This window comes from Neofelis nebulosa, chromosome 2 (assembly GCF_028018385.1).
Source record: "Neofelis nebulosa isolate mNeoNeb1 chromosome 2, mNeoNeb1.pri, whole genome shotgun sequence".
Taxonomy (NCBI): domain Eukaryota; kingdom Metazoa; phylum Chordata; class Mammalia; order Carnivora; family Felidae; genus Neofelis; species Neofelis nebulosa.
Window position 1 is genome coordinate 81,302,429 of NC_080783.1, and position 18,869 is coordinate 81,321,297.

At 39.8% G+C, this 18,869-nt stretch overlaps 1 long non-coding RNA gene across 1 annotated transcript; it reads right to left on the reverse strand.

Annotated features, from left to right (window-relative positions):
• Positions 1 to 6,919: 6,919 nt before the first annotated feature.
• LOC131493037 (uncharacterized) lies at positions 6,920 to 8,659 on the reverse strand. Its single transcript, XR_009252420.1, has 2 exons — positions 7,490 to 8,659; positions 6,920 to 7,138 (listed from the first exon to the last, which is right to left on the reverse strand). It is a non-coding gene; the product is annotated as an uncharacterized LOC131493037 (long non-coding RNA).
• Positions 8,660 to 18,869: the final 10,210 nt, after the last annotated feature.

An 18,869-nucleotide genomic window follows, 5' to 3' on the forward strand; every position in this document is an offset into this window, starting at 1 on the left:
CTATTTTGTGAGCTCTGGGATGTGGGCCAGATTACAGAAAATATGAGAAGCTTGCTGGACAGTGGATAAAGATGCTCCTGTGTGTCATAAAGAACTTGGGTCTGGGATTTAGCAGTTCCAAATCCACGGCAGCACAAACACTGACCTTTGGCCTTTGTTGTTTATCAGAACACAGCATTAGCAATTAGCCACAATGTTTTGAGAATTAGGGGTTGGGGTTTCCATTTAATTTAATTTTCTGGTTGATTTGGGATTAAACAAACAAAAACACTTTTATTATTATTATTATTATTATTATTATTATTATTATTCAAGCCTTTGGAAAGGGGAAGGAAAGAAACCAACACTTATTGACTATTGTGGCAAATGTGTTAGATTTTAAAAGTATGTTATTTATCTTCACTGTAAAGCATTATGAAGTATGTATTATTTTTAAAAAATTTTATAGATGAGGTAACAGACTCAGGAAGGTTAAGTAGGTGTCTCAGATCACAAAGCTAGTGTTCAGAAAATGTAAAATTAAAACCTAACTCAGTCTGTTTCCAAAAGACCATGTCTTTCTTCTATTTTAACAACATGAAATTCTATCTTCTTGTATGTGTAGGTTTAAAATAATTAGCACATTTCAATTTTTATTAAATCAGTATTTGGGGGCATCTCTTAAATGCTAGTCACTGGGCTCCCTTTTAATAATAGAAAGGTGAATTCTAGGTGATAATACTTTCAGGAAACTTGCAGCAAAATAGGTGTTACTTAGTAATAAAAATTTAGAATACAGAGTGTTCCTGTGAAACAATCATTCTTATGGTGTAAAGGGGACAAGTAGCAGGAGCTGCTACTATGAGCTAGGGGTGGGAGGGTGACATCAAAAAAGCTTCAGAGGGAAGGCAATTTGAGTTTATTGATGAGAAAGTTACACTGAGTGGGGAACAGCCTATCCAATGGTAAAGAACCATGAAAGTTCATGGTATATTTGAGGCTCTGCAAATGATTTAGCACAGTTAGAAAACAGGGACACACAGGACACCAATAGAAAGTGAGCCTAGAAAGATAAGGAACAATAGCACATACAATATCATGTAGTCTGTGCTAAACTGCGTGGATGCTAGAAACTACGAAAGTGGGTGCAAAGACATTAGATTTACATTTAAAATGATCTCTTCAAAATGGAGGAGATCATTTAAAATTACTTAAGAGACTCCCAAAACTTGGCGAAGGATTACCAGTTGAAAAGAGAGAGAGGCTTCTAGTTCGAATGAGGACTCTACATTGTCAGGGTCATCTGCGGGAGCCTCTGCTACCTTTGGGAAATGCTACAGGTGTAGAAGACAGATGATACCGGATTGAATCTCACTGTCTCCCAGGCATACTCAAAAAGGTAAATTTTAAAAATCTGTTATTGAAGGGCATCTGGGTGGCCCAGTCAGTTAAGTGTCCGATTCTCGATTGCATCTCAGGTCATGATCTCGTGGTTCGTGAGTTTGAGCCCCGTGTCAGACTCTAGGTGGGCAGCACAGAGACTGCTTGGGATTCTCTCTCTCTCCCTCTCTGTCCCTCCCTGACTTGTGCTTGTATTCTCTCTCTCTCAAAATAAATAAATAAACTTTAAAAAATCTGTCATTGATTTAGGCACCTGATATTTGCTTTTTAAATTTTTATTTATTTTTGAGAGAGAGGGAGAGAGACAGAGAGACACAGAGAGACAGAGCTTGAGCAGGGGAGGGGCAGAGAGAAAAAGGAGACACAGAATCTGAAGCAGACTCCAGGCTCTGAGCTGTCAGCACAGAGCCTGATGCAGGGCTTGAACTCACAAACTGCGAGATCATGACCTGAGCTGAAGTCAGAAGCTTAACCAACTGAGTCACCCAGGCGCCCGCCCCTTTGTTTTTCTAATAAATGAGGAATATGGAAAACTGAGTGTTTTCATTAATAGATGTTTTACTATACATTTCAAAAGATCAGTTACTCTTACTTCTGATGCTGTTGTCCAAATCTCCTATGAGAACAGGTCTGACTCTTTATCTGCAAAGTGTCCCTAAAGGAGGGGAACTGAGTGGCTACACCAGGATGTCTGAGGAGAAGTCTAAAAAAGCTTGCCACAAGCTTTATACTGCTTTGAAGTCATTTTTCTGTCAGTCATGTAAATCATATATCCTGTTCCATAATGTATGTGTTTTAAAAAAACATAAAATACTATTGTAAATTCCTTCACTTTTCTCCCCAATCCTTGAAAAAAAATTAAAATGCTAGGAAAATGTACCATGTTTACCAGATGAATTCCTGTTCCTTCTCTGGCATAACCCTACTTTACTTGGAGACTCCAGCACTATACTATTTTGTTAGCCACAGGCAGGCAACCCAGTAATTTAGGAAATTAACAAATGGATCCTCACTTCTTATGTCAATATGTTATACATACTCTTTCTCAAATCTTATTCACAAGAATCCTATTAGTAGTTAAAAAGAAAAATCAGGGGCGCCTGGGTGGCTCAGTCGGTTGAGCGTCCAACTTCGGCTCAGGTCACGATCTCGCGGTCCGTGAGTTCTAGCCCCGCATCGGGCTCTGTGCTGACAGCTCAGAGCCTGGAGCCTGCTTCGGATTCTGTGTCTCCCTCTCTCTCTCTGCCCCTAACCTACTCACATTCTGTCTCTGTCTCTCTCAAAAATAAATAAACATTAAAAAAATTAAAAAAAAAAAAAAAGAAAAAGAAAAATCAGATTCCTGGGATTCATCCACAGAGGCTACTTTAATTTAACACGTCCATGGAAATGACATTAAAAAAAAAAAGTGCACATGTGATTCTGTTGGCATTCTGCAATCCCTACACTGAGAAACTCGGTTTCAGTGAAACGCTAGACTATGGACCATACCCCATGGCCCACAGTCCCTATTATCTTCTACCGTGTTGTCTATCCTTCTAACCCTGCAGGTGCCTAGGCCCACATCTCTGTAACCTTTGATACAGCACAAATAGATGCCCAGGTAAAGCAGCCAGAATTTTTACATCCTCTGTACTATGGGTTTTATTTTTTTTTTTTAATTTTTTTTTTCAACGTTTTTTATTTATTTTTGGGACAGAGAGAGACAGAGCATGTACGGGGGAGGGGCAGAGAGAGAGGGAGACACAGAATCGGAAACAGGCTCCAGGCTCCGAGCCATCAGCCCAGAGCCTGACGCGGGGCTCGAACTCACGGACCGCGAGATCGTGACCTGGCTGAAGTCGGACGCTTAACCGACTGCGCCACCCAGGCGCCCCTGCACTATGGGTTTTAATGCACTCAGTAGAACCTCTAGACAGGGGGACTGTACTATATTCTGAAAGCAAATGATGTTATAAGAAAGAATAACTTTTAAAACATATAAAAGCATATTCTATTATAAAATAGTGCTGAAATAAAAAGGGGGAAAGACAATAAAAAGAGAAAGCAATCTAAAAAGAAATTGCTATGGGGTACCTTCCAAAATCTGTTCAGCTGAGCCTTCTGCAATCATTTCAATTTTGTAGAGTGTGAAGGGAACTAATAATTATTAAACACTCCCTGTCTATCAGATAGAACCAGTAATAAGGTATGAATATTTCCTATATTTTCCAAAGAGAAGACAAAGGCTTATTGAGGTAAGTTCAATAGTAAAGTTAAACAAAAGATTACTGGAACTGTTCCAGAATTATTATTAGGCTTTCTCTGGAAGCACTGATACCTGCTTGTAATGCAGAATTTGGCAATCTCTACTTCCTTTGAGACTGTCTATTCACATCACTTTGCAACAGCTTGGAATCTAAACAAAGTTTCCTCACCCATGGAGGTCAAAGATAAGATGACAGATAACCTGAGGGAAGCCATTCATCACTGGAGATGCCAGCAAGACCCCAGCAAAGAGGAACATTGTGCCACTCTCCTAGTTCACTTGCATGACCTTTCCTAGCACAGGCACCCACTCTGTACCACCCTGTACCATCTCATCCCCACACCCAGCATCATCTCTCTGCTGTAAGAGCCAGAAGTGCAAACACATCACTCCAGCCCGAGGGTGCCACGTAAGTATCTCTGGTTCTAGGGGAAGATCACCAAGCAGTTATCAGGACCCCAGCCAGCTTTCAAAATGGAACAAAAGAATCAATTAGGCCTGTATGTCCATGCCAAATGCTCAATCCTATTTCCATACTAGCATGACTGAAATGAAACTAAAAGAAAAGACCTAAATGTTTTCTGTGCTTCAACAGACAAACCTGGCCATGGAAGGTCTTTAAGACAGCACTCAATCCAGTACTTCCCTAGCTTTCTGGGCATTGCACTAGGTCCTGTGGAGAGAAAAATCCCAAGATCCGTCAGGCAGGGTCTGCATCCTCTAGCGAATTTGTGATTTAGGAGGCTTTATTCTGAAAAAAAGTTCTCGGCCCCAAAGGGCTTTACTAAATGGCAAGTTGGGAAATGCCAAAGTGATGCCTAATTGGTCACACCCAAGTGCTGTCACTTTGTGCCTTGGGAGTAAAATCTTGCTGTTACATGACTCTCGAGTCTTGCAGTTCAGAGACATACCTGGGGCCCAAGTCATGTAAGTGATGCACCCCTTTAATAAAGCTGACAGGCGGAGCTGCATTGCTCAGCAGGTTTCTTTCCCAGTCCTCGTTGTTGCTGGCAGGGGAATCTTTGATGTTAAAGGCACAACCATTTTCTGGAGGTAACCCAGAGAAAGACGTGGTGGCTATTCTTTAAGTAGCTGTTCTCTATCCCCTCATTTTATAGTGCCAACTGTCCATCAGTTGGGCAGGAAAAGTCTTCAGGGAAACGGGGAACTGGCTCTTTCGCACTAGCATTTTATGTACTTCAAAATCAATTATAAATTGAACCCCAAAGTATGGTGTTCCCAGTTTCTGATATGCTTTGCTAAGGTTCTGCTGAGCTAAGTGGAAACATTTTAGTCCTGGAATGTCAAAGGAATGAAGGAAAATGAAACTTACCATTTGCTGAGTCCAACAGGAGGGACTTTCAGGAACTACAATGAGGCTTCATGCAACTCTATTTTTTTTTATTTTTTTATTTTTTATTTTTTTATTTTTGAAATTTATTGTCAAATTGGTTTCCATACAACACCCAGTGCTCATCCCAAAAGGTGCCCTCCTCAATACCCATCACCCATCCTCCCCTCCCTCCCACCCCCCCATCAACCCTCAGTTTGTTCTCAGTTTTTAAGAGTCTCTTATGCTTTGGCTCTCTCCCACTCTAACCTCTTTTTTTTTTTCTTCCCCTCCCCCATGGGTTTCTGTTAAGTTTCTCAGGATCCACATAAGAATGAAAACATATGGTATCTGTCTTTCTCTGTATGGCTTATTTCACTTAGCATCACACTCTCCAGTTCCATCCATGTTGCTCCAAAGGGCCATATTTCATTCTTTCTCATTGCCACATAGTACTCCCATGTAACTCTAAACCCAGAGACTTTTAGAGCCTCAAACTCACTCCACTAGCAGTTTGATACATATGGAGAACAGGTGAAGCCAGGTACTGGTGCTAGCAGTGGGAGCATGGACAAGCCAGTGCCTATCTTTATGAAATAAAGATGTGGATAAGTGATCTCAAAATTATTTTTCTTATTAAATTTCCAAGGATCTCGCGAAACACTGTATGTTGTAAAGAGAACAAGATCAAGGGCAAGGAGCAGAAAATAATAATACTTTTCATGCAAACACACTACTGCACTGAATCCTTGCAACAGCTGTGTAAGGCAGGTTTTACTACTCTCATTTTACAGATGAAGGAACAGAGACATAGAGATGTTGAAGAGGCAACCCAAGGTCACATTGAATAGGTAGCAGAGCAGAGATTTGAACCTATGTCTGCTTAATTTCTAAGTCCAGTGTACTTCATGGCCTCCCATCACAAAAAAAGTTCTGAAGCTGTGTGCACATTACTTTCCTTCCTTGGATCTTAAGCCTCCTTTACACTCTACCCTGAAGGGACTTAAAAGGTATACCTTAAGCATTATCAAGTGCAGGGAGAAGTCCGTGAGGAAGCAAGGGACAAATGTGCAGTCCTCACCTACCCTGCTCCTCTATTCTACTACCAGAACAGTTCAACTGTTAGATATTTATCTATTGGTTTTCTTTTTTTTAAATCTTTATTTTTGAGAGAGAGAGAGCATGAGCAGGGGAGGGGCAGAGAGAGAGAGGGAGACACAGAATCTAAAGCAGGCTCCCAACTTTGAGCTGTCAGCACAGAGCCCAACACAGAGCCTGCCTGGGATCCTCTGTCTGTCTCTCTCTACCCCTTCCCTGCACGTGTGTGTGTGTGTGTGTGTGTATGCACGCTCTCTCTCTCCCCCAAATAAATAAACATTTAAAAAATAAATTAATTTAAAAAAGAATTGGGTCAACTTTTAAAAATAAATAACAGGGGCGCCTGGGTGGCTCAGTCGGTTAAGCGTCCGACTTCAGCTTGGGTCATGATCTTGCGGTTCGTGAGTTCTAGCCCCGCGTCGGGCTCTGGGCTGACGGCTCGGAGCCTGGAGCCTGTTTCGGATTCTGTGTCTCCCTCTCTGTCTATGACCCTCCCCCGTTCATACTCTGTCTCTCTCTGTCTCAAAAATAAATAAATGTTAAAAAAAATTAAAAAAAAATAAATAACATAACATAACACCAGTTCTTTACCTTTATCAAATACCTTTATCAAAATACCTTTATCAAAAAGGGGAGGAAGGAAGGGGGGAAGGAAGAAAGGAAGCAACAATGAAGGAAGAGGAAGGACTGAAATAAATCTAAAACTACTGAGTGGCTTATTGCTTCACCTCTTAGGATTTTTAGAGCTTTAGCACTCTTTTAAGTGGCAAATCGAGAAGAGAGATCACATTTATAGGCTACTTTGTAAACCAGGTTGTACCATCAACTTTTATGCTGTAATAAAATTCCCAAATCTCCATAGCTCATAGCAACTAGTGTTTATTTCTCACTCATACTACTTGTCCTACACAGAGTGACAATGGCTATGCTCATGATGTCTTCATTTCAGGACCCAAATTGAAGAAGAAGTTCCTATCCAGGACATCCAGAGAAAAAAGAGCAGTGGGAGATCCATGAGACACCATTTAAAGCTTCTGGGCAGCAGTGAATTCTGTTGCTCTCACTCTCATACATGGCCAAGCCTAGTAGCCAAAAGTGGGGAGAAATTATCTTTCTATATGGAATGGCAGCAAAAAACTAGAAACAATAATGCTTCTTAGATGACTTACTCATTCTACCATCTACTCACAAGTTTTTGTTTCTATCCTTAACCTGAGTAAAATACATTCTCCCGTCTCTATGAAAGATACTCCTAAATCCACTCAAATCTAGTCATAGAAAAGGCTCAATGTCTAAAATCTTATAATATTATATGTATCAGGGCCAGATGGGGGGGGGTCCTTCAACCCAGAGATTACGAGCTCTCTGCCTCCATTATCACACACACACAGTAGTTGAATAAAGGACAAAATAACTACAATAAATAGTCTCACCAAAGAAGGGGAAGACAAGAGGAACACAGCAGTCACTGGCCTATAGAAATTCTGAAATTGTGGTATTCAAACTTTGCAAGCACCATGTTCCTGGGCACAGAGAATGCTCCTTGATGAAGCCCTGGGTCTGCTCCCTGGGATCTTGGTCCACTTCCTGAAAGGGTCTTGTTTCTCATGATGATTCTTGGCCACATATGGAGACAGCATTGGAAATGTGGCTTTTGGAGGACCTATGTAGCTTTCTCAGACTGCTTCTTGTATAAGAATCTTCCTATAGAAGATTGGGATCACAAAATTGTTTTCAATCTAAGTCATAATCTCTAACAACAATCTCTTACAAAGATGTTGGTGCCTCTTTTGGGAATACAACTCTCTAAAATGTAATGCACTGTTTATCTATTTGATTTCAGATGGTACCATGTTCAAGTACAAATAGCCACATTAAGTCTTTTGGAGACCCATCTCTTCTATAACCAAATAACTTAGGACAGTGATACAATGTACAGTGCAGAATAAGACAGGAAGGCCCGATAGGTCATACGGAAGATAGAGGTGCAGTTGTCTCTTTGCAAGTCTACATGAAGTTTAGGAAAATTCTGAAAGCCTGTATATGTACAGGATCAAAATTTAGGTTCCTCAATGTTGGACTGGCTCTTCCTAGGGTGTATGGTGGCCCATGCTGCCTTTCTCTGATAACTAACATTGATCCACTGCCCTGCCTCTGGCCCCTTCTCAGAGTTTGCTTCAAATGCCCTTAATGAGAGGGCAGCTGGCTAAGTCAGACTATATCCCCTGCCCAAAGTTTATTGGGTCAGGGTTAGATCCCTTAACTGAAGGGCTAATCAAATTTCTTTAGGAGAATTTGGTTTGGAACTGAGAGACTCTAGCTGGAAGTTTGAACAAAGAGGCTACCACTCAAGTTTTATTATTCTGGGTTTAAACAAACTGATAGTCTTAAAAGAGAAAAGGAAAAAAAATGAAATATATACATTGTTGGAGAAATATGTCCACTCATGGGGTCTATGATATATTCCTATTCAGAAAGTTATTCTCTACTTGAGCTATTTTAAATGGGTACCTATTATTTGCAACCAAATCATCATTCACACAAATGTTTAAACTTAAATTCAATTTCCTTCGACAAATCCTTCTTGAATTTGTGGTTCATGATACCACAAAAGAATTCCCAAAGAATAAAGAGATGAACATGACACAATAACAAGCTTTAGGGGTATTTACAAGCTTTAATAGAGGCAGGTACACAAATTCCCATGACGAAGATAATGATAGAAGTATGTAAAATACTATGGCAATTCAAAGCAAATTGTAACCACAACTGATCTGATGTATCTGGAAGTTTTTATAGAAGAAAATGGCAATTCAGATATAGTTACAGGACAGACAAAATTGAAGAGGCAGAGATGACAGAAAGCCTCAGTTGGAGTAAGTGGCACATCTAAAGGCCTGGAATAAGGAAATGGGGTATGTATTATGGAACAGCATGGAGCATTATTTGGCTAGATCATGGGAAACCTATTGAAAAGAGGAGGAAAATACCTGGAAAGGTAGTTTGGGATATTGTTACAATGGATAGTGCATACAAATATTCATCAGCTTAACTAGGTAGATAATAGAAATCCACAAAAGGAAACCCTGTAAATCATTTGGACATATGATCCAGTGGCAATGCATACAGCCATTTTCAATAGGCAAGAAAAGTACAGTGAGGAGAATGAATGGTCTATTGAAAGAAATCATGATGTCTCAAATCGGACAGTCTTATTGTTAATGGGAAGGAAATGTGTATAACCGGCAAGGCATACAGTTAGAAGCTGATGAGCCATATCTGATTGGATATGAATACACAGGAAAAGGAGAACTCAAAAAGGGGAAAAGCTTTCAATTCCATCAAAGGAAATCAGGTCAAGAATAAGATGTTGGAGAGACAAGGTGTTTGGACTTGTTGAATTAAATATGCCAGTGGGACATCCAGGCTAAGGGAGCTACCTGGTCAGCCCTTGGATACCATGAAACCCTAGAATTTTAATCTAGAGAATGCTTAGAAATCATCCTGTACAAATATTTTGTTTTATAGACAAGAAAACTGAGGTCTACAATGTTTAGTGCCTTGCCCCAAATGACAAAGCTTATAAAGATAATCCAGGAAATCTGTTGGTAGAGATTTGAGTGGAAATTCAAGGTTGACTGGATCACGTAAACATCCAGACTGAGCATGAAGAGCAAGCAGAAAGAGACTATATGACAACTTCCCATTTTGCCATCAGTGTGGGAAGTGTGTAAATGCTGGTCATTGGCAAGATGGAGCTCCTGCTGAGTGCTAAGTACCACACTAAACACTGTGCAATGCTTCAAAAGACATGAACAATGCAGACACCATGTGCCTTGGGAAGCGCGGGGCTCTAATTGGGAGGGCAGGCTAACTCTGCAAGAGCGGACTCGCTGAGGGGTTCCACCCCAGTGTGCAAACACAGATATTGGAAGCTCTTGGCATTAAGCAAGGACGAAGTATTCTAAATGCTTCTAATCCAAAACACAGACAAAAAGAGACAACTTATTGTGTCCTAATAACAAACCAAGATTTATAATTTTGTAAATTAAATTCTACCAAGGGTCTTATTGTAAACAGTTGGAAGGGACTTGCTTTCTTCATCTAGGGCGGTTAGATTATGCTTACTGAATTTACATTCAGGAAAGTTGGTAGGATTACACATGTTCTGGGGACACCTGAACATTTTCAAATTAACAAATTGAAATTAGTGGAATAAATATCCTATGTTATCTGTTCATCTTTAGGTTTTAAGGGTGGCTAAACTATTTTGATAAGAATTTGGTATTTTTAGGGCAAAGGCAAAAAAGAAGCATCGATTATGATTAAGTTTTATTAATGTCTATGCATATGTTATTTAAAAATGAAATTTAAATATATTCCTTTGGGAGATTTGGCTTTGCTACATAGGTTGGTTTAAATATAAATTTATTATTAAAAAGTCTTAAATTAGAGGGGCAACCGGGTGGCTCAGTCAGTTAAGTGTCTAACTTCAGCTCAGGTCATGATCTCAGGGTTTGTAAGTTTGAGACCCCGTCGGGTTCTGTGCTGACAGCTCAGAGCCTGGAGCCTGGTTCGGATTCTGTGTCTCCCTTTCTCTCTGTCCCACCCCCACTCGTGCTCTCTCTCTCTTTCTCTCTCAAAAATAAACATTAAGAAAAAACTTTTAAATAGTCTTAAATTACAAATTAAAACTATTTTGAGTTATGCAGTAATAGAAGCATCCTTGAAAGATTTCAGGCAGTTCCTAGAATAACATTCAGCTTTTCCACAGTCTCCTCTGACCCTCATCTTATTTGAAAGGAATAAGGAAGACAAGATAGATACACCTGAAAAAAAATTGTCATCAGTGGTCATGTAGGCAGTCTTCCTGCGTCTTGGTGATCGGTTTGACCTATTTATATGCAAAGGAAGAATGGCCCTGTCCACTTTAATTTGGACATCTTGCTTTGACAGCTGGGATTCTGCTTTCTTTATCATTCAGTACATCCTTATTCCCAGAGTTTCAGCAACATGATGAAATTTGCCTCCTCCGTAAAGCAGTCTCTCAAAGGTCCACATCAGTGGGCACAAGGGAAAACACCTCACACAACATCACTGCTGTTCGGCAGTGCGTGGGAAGCCATGTTTTCTCTCAGGGACAGAGCTTTTCAAGGCGCCCACATTTTAAGAGACACACAGATGGCGCCACTTAAGACCTGAATAAGGCATTCTTCACAGTTCCACAATGCTTTTCTTTCAGAAGCAGCTTTTCCAATCCTGCAGGTTATCAGAATGTCAAAAACGTTTGGGTCAGAAACACCTACACAAACTCTCACACAAAAAGAAAAACACAGCACAGTTTCTTGGTCAAACATATTCTAAGGCACTTTTCCTTTTTCTGATGCTAATGATTTATTTTCTGCATTGAGGAAAAAAACCATCCTCACATAAGTTAGTGTCAAAATATCAAGGCAGCCCTGCCAAATAGAGAATTTCCACCATGAAACATCTTTATCTTATTGCCGAAGGATTTGTAGCTACAGGATAACACTCAACATACTCCATCCAAGGTCACCTGGAGGAAAAGCAAGGAGAATTTTTTTTTTCCATAAGCGTAAAAGAAATCACAATGACATATGTCCACAAAGCGGTCAGTTCAGTGTACTCAGAGGTAACAAAGAGGTAACTGGCGATTGCATTTTGGCTGTAGAACACTGATAATGCTCTTCCTCCACTCAGCATATTGATGTACGACTCACAAATCCCACAATATTAATAAAATAAAGACATGTTTTTAAAATGACTTTGTAGTATAAAATAAAATAACTGGTTTTGAAGCCAATAAAAATGAATTTAAATTCTGGCTTAGACAGATACCTGTCTTACGTAGATGTAGAATGTTGGGTAATTTATCTCTGTGAACATCAGATCCCTCACTGATATCTATGGGTCTTGTCAAACAAACATGGCACACCAAATTTAGGAACCAAGGCCAAATTTGATTTGCTGGAAAGAAGGTAGCTCACAGAACCAGCTGAGAGTTTAGAGATCCACGCTTGGAAACAAAAGGAAAACAATGGAGACTGGGTGTATAAGGACACACATGTAGCCCAGGGGACTACCTGGTTAGAACCATATCAGGGTCACTGCTACCTATGAATACTGGATGGTAAGTGCTGCTTCCATGACAAATTTCCACCCATCCCTGCTTCTTTGAGGATGCTTGGTATAAAAGCCACATTCCTGCCAGAAGCTCTTCAACCTTTCTCTTTTAAGATATTGACATTTTTGAGAACAACAGATCTTCTCAATTAAGTTTATCAAACACTACTTAATTAGATTCAATCTGTGCATTTTGGGCAGAACATGATAAATGCTGGTGTTTTGTCCTCAACCCATCACTTCAGAAGGCACACAGGTGGGGTTTGTCTTATTATTGGTGATGTGAAGTTTTGAACACTTGGTTAAACTGGTGTCTGCCAGTGTTTTCCAAAATAAAATAACTTTTTTTTTTCTCAACAATGTGTACTCTGTAGGGAGATACTTTGAGATTACATTAATACCATTTCCCAGGAAACTTTCACTTAAGAGTTTTAGTATCCACTGATAAGTTTTGGCTGAATCCATTACTACTATAATGTGTGTGAAATGCTGATTTTTCTACCTCCATTGCTTATTTTACATTTATTAATTGACATCCCATTGTAAGGAAGAACTTTCTCTTCTTATTCATTTATGTACTTGTGTGTGTGTGTGTGTGTGTGTGTGCGTGTGTGTGTATACATACAGTAAAACCTTGGATTGCAAGTAACTCGTTTTGTGAGTGTTCTGCAAGATGAGCAAACATTTCTAATAAATTTTAACTTGATAAACAAGCAACGTCTTGCAATACAAGTAGTATGTAACACTGAATATCACATGATCACAACTGAGCCAATGGTTCTTGAAATCTGTTTTGACATATGAGTGCTTTGGATTACAAGCATTTTTCTGGAATGAATTATGCTTGCAAACCAAGGTTTTTACTGTGTGTGTGTGTGTGTGTGTGTGTGTATGTATGTGTATAATCTCTGTGGGTTCATAGATTCTTATTTTACTCAATGGGTTATAATCCCTTACTATAATTATGGCAAAAGGTTTTTTGTACATATCATACTATGTAGAAATATAATTGTTTATTGAATATAATAACTAGATTGTGGAGACACTGCCTGTTTTAAGTTAACTGACTAAAACAAGACAGATCTAGGATGTAATTAAGGGATAATAAATAATGAATAAGACCAAAGCAGGGGGTACTAGAAGTAACCATCTGCCTGGATCCCTTTCCCAGGGAGAAGGAGGCTCTGCATGTTGGGCTACCATATGCTGGCCATGAATACAACTCTGAGCAAGATTTCAATGTGGGTCACACCATACCTAATGGCTACAGGTGTGGTAAAGAGAAGCCCAAGAGCAGGAATGCAGAAACAGTACTTCATGTACACTGTTAACAAGAAAGTAGCATGCTCCTTCAGCCAAGAATCTTCAGCTGCTGGGTGGACTGTATCCAGCACCTGATAGTGCCATTCCTAAGGCAATTATGTAGAACACTTTTAATTGCCAGAGAAATGGCTGATAATGGAAAGGTGATAATCTAAAAATAGGAAAAGCCCAAATAAAACAAAGGACAAAAATGCATCTTGACAACAGTCAAGGATAAAAAAAAGAATAGACTTGAAGAAGAGAGACCATTTTTTTAAAATTAACAAATGGAGAAGAGGAAAAAAAATAAAACACAAAGCAAGCAATCCTGAAACAGCTACTAATAGAAGCCAAGAAGTGAATTCAAAGTAATCCACTGGAGTGATCAGAGAGACTATAAGCCATTTCTTCCTTGAGGAGTCCTAATGAAATGTAGATGATGTGAATTATTTCTGTGACTGAGATATCAACATGGGTAGGACAGCAGAAGAGGAAGAGCTACATTTCCTGCCAGTGAATGCTGAGCAGCTCCAACTAAATGGTTATCCAGACCTATCTGAAGATTTTAAAAATTTTATTCAAATATAATACACATATAGGAAAATTCCCATATGATAAATTCACTGCTCAATGGACTTACACAATTGAGTATACCTGTGTAGCCAGCAGCAAATCGAGAAACAGAATATTACCAGAACTCATGCACCTAGAAGCCCGTTCTTGTATGCCTTTCAGTCACTATCTCCTTTCCCACTAAGTGTAACCTCTTAGTGTGGGCGAACCTACCTTTATTTGTATTTCAGATGAATGCAGTCATAGAGTATGTACTGTTTTGTGCCTACCTCTTTTTATCCAACATTATGTTTGTGAGATTCATGCAGACTGCCTGTGTTATAGTTTCTTTATCCTCAGTGCTGTGCAATATCTTATTGTGTGAATAGACCACAATTTATTTTTCCATTCTACTGATGATGAGCATTTAAGTAAATTTCCAGTTTACAGTATTATAAATAAAGCTGCCATGAACATTGTAGGACATGTGTTTTGGTGAATATATGTACATTTCTGCTTAATGTATACTGAAAAATGGAATTATCAGACCATAGATATGCTTTAGTTGATACTGACAAACAAGGAATACACATTTCCATTCTTACCAGGTGCTTACATTTTTAAAACACAAAGGTTAATCATAATAGTTATCAGTGAATTAAGCTGCTTTCCTGGAAGTAAAAAAAAAGGCATTATGGAGTGGCATTAATTCACATGGATTACAATAAAAACACTAACAAGCAAACATAAGTATATGGTATAAGCAAAGGTGAAAAATTCTTACTTTATAAGAGGGGTTTCCTTGAATTTACAGATTTAAAAATTCTCATATTTGTATTTCCATAAAGACCGATAGAAGGGATTCAAGAAATGTTTGCAGCTCATAAAATGCTTTTTTTAAACAAAACAAAACAAAACAAAACTGTGATTTACGTTATATCATTTGCATTTCTTAATGAATGCACACGTGCACGCGCACACATACACACACACACACACACACACGCACACAAAGATTTAAAGAGACGAAAGAGAAAGAGAGAAGCTGAGGTGTCACCAAGTGGGACAACTTGCCCATGATTAAAAGAAGTGAGAACTGGGAAGTCAGATCTGTTAGGGCTTGTCAGCAAAACTCTGTCGGTCAGTAATGACACAATACTTGGCACACTGTTTGCTGAAAGAATTAATTAGTGGATTATGACCAATGACTTTGTCCCATTTGCCTCACATGGTGCTAACGTAGCAGTTAATTCTAAGAAATTAGCAAACTCTTACAAAAGGAACATCTAGGATTTCTCTCTTCCAACCACATGGTATGAAACACAGTGGCTACCATTCACTAATTATGTTCATTGACCATCTACTCTGTGCCCAAATCATACTGAATGCTCTGATCAGTAGAATGGGATCTCAAGGAACTTTTTAAACCCAGAAGAACAACACATAAGTTGACTTTTTTTTTTTTTACAACCTAGCTGTGAAAATAAACCATAATCACTAAAAAGCACAAATGAAGGTGCAGGAGTAGAAACTAAACAAGTAACCAACAGAATGAGAACTTAGAGACCCTTCATGTCCATCAGACAGCAAATGCAGTTATGTTCCAAGATGGTGAGACCCCTGTGGGTAGCACGTATGGGAAAGGACTTACAAAGGAAGTAGAACTGTAATCAGCATTTGGAGGGAGGATGGAAGTTGGGTAAGTATATTTGAAAGGACATTTCAGCTAGTGACAATGTGACCAAAAGTGGGGAGGAATAGATCCATGTGGCTGTTCAAAGGACCTTGAGTTAAGACTCCTTTGTCTGGAGAGCAGGGTTGAGGCCAGTCTTGAGCACCAATTGCATAACCCAAAGCCAAGGGAAGATGACAGGCCTTGGAATGTGTGGTATTTGCATTCCTGTCGGGGTTTATGGCCCAGGCAAGCCCAGGTTTCTATGAGCATGAGAACTGTGGCAGTGTCAGGGGCACACCCATGCCTTCCACCTTTGAAAACTGATCTCAAATGTGAAAGTTCATCCCCGCTGCTGAGAGCCTGCCATCAGGGCTGGATCTCCCAGATCTGTCACCTGATAGACACACAGTCAGCCTCCTGATCACATGCAGCTCCCGGAGCTTGGTGTGTTGGTGAGGGCAGATGTGGACACTAATAATATAGCATGAGCTATAGATGCAAACATGGAAAGACAGATTTAGCTGGGAAGCTTCTCCACCTGGGAGAGAAGGCCAAAAAACAGCCATAATAACCCTTGAATGGATCAAGAGGTATCATAAAGATTTCAAGGACAAGCCATTCCAAGTATGTGGGGGACTGAACTAGAGAGGGGAAGGAGTGATATATAAAACACCTAGTGGGAATAGAGATCCACTACCTGGGCAAAGCGTGATTATTTACTTTGGAAAGAAATTATCTTGAACATTTAACAGAAGATCCATTTCAGAGTTTAACCTTATGAAATGACTGCCATTTGCAGTTAAAAGGAAAATATATAGTACCATTTATTTGCATATAGTATTGAGTACATGTTCTGAATTGCTGGAGTTGGAGAACTTAATGTTCTAACTCTGGTTGAGCAAGACAATATTTCCCTATATTTTAATATATTTCCAGTGCTATAAGCCTCATGTACAGCCAGTGTTGCTCTTATAACAAAGTTTTTTTTGGGGGGGGTTGGGGGAAGGACTCAGAATGTGAGGAGAGGAACATTAACCACAGGATATTTTCTATACTGAACAAACACACGAGACCAGACAAAACATACTTCCCTGAGACTGATCTCATAAAGATATTTAAGTTTTAGTTTAGTGGGTTTTTTGGTGGTTGCTTAACAACAGTCTATGAATCATGACTTGCAGAAAGTTAAAGTTTCTATTTTACTTGGGAAAAGTGCTTTAAAATTTCTATGGGGAATTTAAATTTTAATATTGCCACATATAGCCAAAACTTTCCCAGACTTCTGTAGCCTATGGTCAAAATGGGGTCCCACTGATATTAATGTCCCACTGTTGCTGGCTCATTACCCCCAGGTTCCTAGCTGGGGCTTAGCTTAGAGCCCTACCTGCCAATCTCCTCATGCTCTATTCCCAATGTATCTCTCACAAGGTCACCAGGACAAATCCATACACTGTAGATACTTGCTGCCTTAAGCTTACTTGAGTGGACACTTCAAACATGCCAACATCTCAATGAAAAACAGCTTTCCTGCCAGGATGCAGTCTTGGGCTACTGAGGCTCATAAAATTATCAGGGTGGTAAGTTATACTGGTTTTCCTTGAACTTTCATAATGCTGAAGGTCAAATGAAAGAAAGTCATTCTCCCCAACTGTAAACCTTGAATTAACATTGTTTGGAGTCCAAGTTTGATAAATGTTTTTGTGAAAAATTTCCTCTTGGCCTCTGCCTGGAGAAAGCCCAAACATTAGTCTCTGTGATCCAAATAGGAGACAAACAAAAACCTCTCCGTTTCCTGTTTCTAACCCAGGGACCTGCACTCAAAACTTACTCTTTACAAAGTCCCAACAGCACTATCTCCCTACAGTGTACATCAACTCATGCTGGAGGTTACAGATCATTAGTTTTGCAGGCATAGCCAGACTTTCCTTTCCAGTCTAGGTATAGCCAAAATGCCCTGGGTACTTGAGAATGGATGCATCCTAGTACCTAAGCCTTAACTGTTTTTTTTTTTTTTTTTAAATTTTTTTTTTTCAACGTTTTTTTTTTTTTTTTTTATTTATTTTTGGGACAGAGAGAGACATAGCATGAACGGGGGAGGGGCAGAGAGAGAGGGAGACACAGAACCGGAAACAGGCTCCAGGCTCCGAGCCATCAGCCCAGAGCCTGACGCGGGGCTCGAACTCACAGACCGCGAGATCGTGACCTGGCTGAAGTCGGATGCTTAACCGACTGCGCCACCCAGGCGCCCCAAGCCTTAACTGTTTTTAAAGTATGCACATAATTTACAATAGAGTAGAAAGAAATGTGGCTTGCTGTCCATGATATTCCCCACCTTGGGATATGTGCCTGTCATCTATGCTGAGAACAGAAACCCACCAAGGGACTTGATAATAGAACCTTCATAAGGTCCAGGACAGCAGTTCCCAGAATTCTGTCTTTTGAACAGCCTTCAGCATGACTCAGGAAACTGGTCTCTCATACCCAGTCACTGATCATTTGGTATTTTGGGCAAGAGGCCTAGCTGACCTTTTTAGCATAGTCAGATTAGGTTTTTTTAGATTGCTCCCAGTACTACAATTCTATTCTGCTGTTAGTCTAGAGGCTTTTTGTAAAGCTCCCCCTGACCCTTGCCCCCCTTTAACATTTTTCCTTTGATACTACAGGGGAATCAAAATGCTTGCACTGGAGGGGTGTCTGGGTGGCTCAGTCAGTTAAGTGTCCGACTTCTGCTCAGGTCATGATCTCATGGTCTATGAGTTCAAGTCCCACATTGGGCTCTGTGCTGACAGCTCAGAGCCTGGAGCCTGCTTGGGATTCTGTGTCTCCCTCTCTCTCTGCCCCTCCCCTGCTTGTGCTCTGTCTCTTTCTCTCTGTCAAAAATAAATAAACATTTAAAAAAAATTAAAAAAATTTTTTAAATGCTTGCACTGGAAAGGGTTAAAAACAGAGCTACACAAAGATAAAGCATCAATAAACAAAAACGTTGCCAGCATAAAGCTAGTGAAATGGCTTTGGTATCTAAGGGACAATCACTTCTTTAAACATGAACAACAAGGTCCTGCCAGAAATTCAGCATCCGCATTTTTGTGGTCTCCTTTCTCATAGATTATTATCTTTGGATGCTCCATGGGTGGGTGGTC